Below are 4,076 nucleotides of genomic sequence, written 5' to 3' on the forward strand. Positions count from 1 at the left end.
CTGAATAGCTTTAGTTGTCGAATTGACACACTTGGGTAGACAGAACCTTTACTGGGAAATTGTCTCCTTTGGACTTGCCTGTAGCCATATCAATGGGGCATTTTTTAAAATTTGTTTTTATTTAATTTTTGTGTATTTCATATAGAACATCTCCATGGGCACCCTCCCATACCCCCCGAATGGAGCCCATATACTCTGTCATCCCTGTTAAGGCCCACTTTATCAAGTCAGTATCCCCAGACATTTCCCAGTGCAAGCCCATCCACTCATGATTGTTGAGTGATATGGCATTCCCATCCCACTGTAGTTGATACTACCCCTGGGCAGGTGGTCCTGTACTGTATAAGAAAGCAGGTTGAGCATGGGCCAGAGAACCAAGTCAGTAAGCAGAGTTCCCCCATGACCTGTGCTTCAGCTCCTGCCTCCATATCCATGCCCAAGTTCCTGCCTCAATGATGCACCGTGACCTGGGAGATGTAAGCCAAATAAACCCTTTCCTCCCTAATACCATATTATTCAGACTGTATTGTGTCAGAAATTAAAGACAAACTAGGACATGCTTATTCAGCACATGGAACTGACCTTGAAGCCTCCTCCATGGAGGATACTATTCAAGCTGTTAATGGAGGAAATCAATCAATGGTCCAGCCAAATTGTAAAGCACAATAACCACAACAGTGAGCAGCATCACAAAACATCTTTATTGACTCTTAATGACACTTTATCTAGGGGGAAATCAACAACTATCTAATTGCACTCAAAACCCACTCAATGGGAGAAAATTCATATTTGATACTGTAAATAGAGCCATAAAAATTGTTTATACTCTTACTCTAGTTTGGGATACAATCATTGAAATCATTAGCACCCAACCTCTTTATTAAACTGGCACACACAAAACAGCTCTTGTCAACAGTCACCAAGGACAGTCACTGGGCCCTACTCTTCATCTCTCACCTATTGTTACTGATAGATTCTGGAACAGGCATTATCAATATTATTAGTAGCGTAATCATTTCTGAGTCCACAAAACTTCAGTGCAGAGCTCCAGTGTTCACTCCTATAGTCCTGGTTAATTCCAGTAGATCACAAAACAAAATGAATAGAAATGAAGAGGAGATTTGTGGTGAAGTGGGCAAGGGTCCAGGGGTTGTAGGGAATTTGGGAACATAGTGATCAATATGCATGACACCCATGTGCTAAATTATAAAATAAATATGTAGGATTTCATTGGCTATGATGTTGGCTTTTTAATATCCATTAAATATTAATGAGGTAGCGAGAGTTTTTTCCTGCCTGGAATCCTGCCACTAGAGTAAAACTTGTGGACCAGCCACAGCCATGTAGTCAGTGAGCAGCCATGTAGTCTTTTCTTTTCTTCTCCATATTCCCTTTCTAAATATGCTTTCTTTAAGACTTTGGGTTGCACCTAGCATCTTGTATTTCTTTACTTTCTCTAAAGCTTCCTTCTCCCAGCCATGTGTTTGTCCCCCATGCAGGCCATGACCCTGCCTGGTTTCATAGTTTTCTTTCCTTCTCCCCTCCATTCTCCTCCTCAAGGCAGCTACCAAGATTACCAGCTCACCTGCCATGAGGATTTTTCTTTAAAATTCTAATAAAATTGTAAAATCATAAATCTTGTACCAAGGACTTTGCCTTTTGAACTTTACCCTTAAAAAGCTCCCAGCTCCTCCTAGTAAGGGTGGCGATTCCCAGACATTAGGCTTAAGTTCTTCTAAAATGTTATTTAGACAATATTTCTTGCTGTTGATTTTGTTGTTAACTAGAAAATGCTACTCAGATGTAAGACTTCAAAGCTTGGTCTGCAATGCTGTAGTGTCCACATGCAGCTAAGGGAGGCAACCTGCTATTGTTCTAAAATGATGGCTATATTTGTTTTCTCTCCCTAAGAGGAAACTGATTCTAGCCACTCCAACAGCCATCAAAGTGCCTTAAAACAAATCCTGAGTTCATCACTCTCGAGTCTACCCTTGGTGGCCAAAAGAGAAATAAGGAGAAACCCAATAGATGGATACTTTTGGAAGCCCTAGCCAAGAAATTCTAATGGACTTTGATTCGGACATTTGAAATTTTCCCTGTTCTGACTTTTTTCTGGTTCCCTATCCAGAACTTATAATATTAACTATTCTTGCCTTTACTTCTCCTTCACACTCTGTTTCCCTCTGGTAGTTTGGATAACCTCTTCAGTTGGTGATGTGATAAAAATAGGAGGTAGAAATTGGCTAGGCAGTTAGGGTAAAAAGACCCCAAAGAAAAATAGTCAGTTTCTTTATTTCTTGGCTAAAAGTCAAAATGTTCTTGGCCCTCTTAACAGCCTGGTCTATAGCAAAGTACAGAAATGTCAAAAGTATTTGATAGCTCTTGTCTAATTCCTAAATTTTAAAGGTTACATCTTCAGAGGAGGGAAATATTAGAACAGCATATAGCCCCATAATTTCTCAGGAAACCTGGTTTTCTCTTTCAAGCCCCTAAAATCACCTGGCAGGCATGCATTTTCAGTCTTACTCAGTGTATGACTCCAGAATAGCTAGAATGGGACTCTCACCATGGAGACATGTGGATACTAGTCCAGTTCTCCCACAGGATTATCTCTATAGCATGGAGGAAGGGTGGAAACACTTTGACCTTAACCCAAGTCTCTCAAAAGCCCTGAGAATTCCAGCCCCATCCTTGTCCCCCACCTTATGAGAACAGGAATTACAGGTTCTGACACTTTGAGTGTCATTGCCTTAGCCATGGGTAATAAAAATCTTAGGCTTCTAAGCACTCAGAGAGACAGAAACATCAGACATTTATAGGACTCCATTGGGCAGTTGGAAGAAAGGTTAACTCTCTAGCTGAGACATATTGTTCCTAAAAGAAGGGGGCTGGACCTATTGTTCCTAAAAGAAGGTGGCTTATACTTGTCCTTAGGTGAGGCTTGCTATTTTTACACCAATAATTCTGATGTAATTGAGTTTTCCTGGGCCTCTGGTAAAATGCCTCCTAACTTTTACAGTGGGCCCATACCTCCTAAATGTCTAACCAGATATATCAAGAGTTGTTCAAATGCCATCAAAATTATAGTTCTGAGGACCCAATATGAGCCTTGAAATCAGAACAAGTCAATGATTTGACTTATGTCCCAGAGTCAGTGAGGATTGTAATACCCTGAGCCCCTCCATCTTGTATAAGTTTAGATGGTCAATCATCTGGTCATAGGACCACCCCTAGGAAGGCGGGTTATGCTTAATAAATGGACAGAATACCTAGTGCATTAATAAATAGCAAGTTTTTTCCTGCCTGGAATCCTACCTACTAGAGCAGAACTTCTGGACCAGTGACAGCCATGTAGTCTGAGTTTTCCCACTTCTCTGAATTCTTCACAGAAGTTTAATCTTTCTTTTCCTCTCCATATCCTATTTCTAAACATGCTTTCTTTAGGACTTTGGGCTGCACCTAGCATCTTGCATTTCTTTACTTTCTCTAAAGCTTCCTTCTCCCAGCCATGTGTTTGACTCCCATACAGGCTATGAACCTGCCTGGTTTCATGGCTTTCCTTCCGTCTCCCAGCTGTTCTCCTCCTCAAAGCAAGCTGTCAAGATTACCAGCTCACCTGCCCTAAGGATTATTCCTTAAAATTCTAATAAATTTATAAAAGCATAAATCATGTACCAAGGACTTTGCCTTTTAGATTTTACCTTTGAAAAGCTCCCAGCTCCTCCTAGTAAGGATGGCAATCTCTAAATTGGCAGAGAGTATTGCCTCTGGCTAACTAGCCAGATTCCAGGTGGTCCTAAATGCCATAACAGGGTGAGGATGTGCCTCAGTAGTAGAGAACCAACCTTGCATGGGCGAGGCTCTGGGCTCATCCATACCACTGCAGAAATAAATTAAAACAAAGCAACAACAAAAACAACTGCAAAATACTCATTCAATACTGTTTTGGTACTACAGCTGGGTGGGAAAATAGATCATAAACAAGCACTGAGGAACATTTTGGTGTTGTATATGCTTAGCATCTGTTGTTTTACTCATATAGACTGTTGTATAATAGGAAATCATATTTGGGGATC

This window comes from Nannospalax galili, unplaced genomic scaffold (assembly GCF_000622305.1).
Source record: "Nannospalax galili isolate Female #2095 unplaced genomic scaffold, S.galili_v1.0 scaffold881, whole genome shotgun sequence".
In the NCBI taxonomy this organism is placed as follows: Eukaryota; Metazoa; Chordata; class Mammalia; order Rodentia; family Spalacidae; genus Nannospalax; species Nannospalax galili.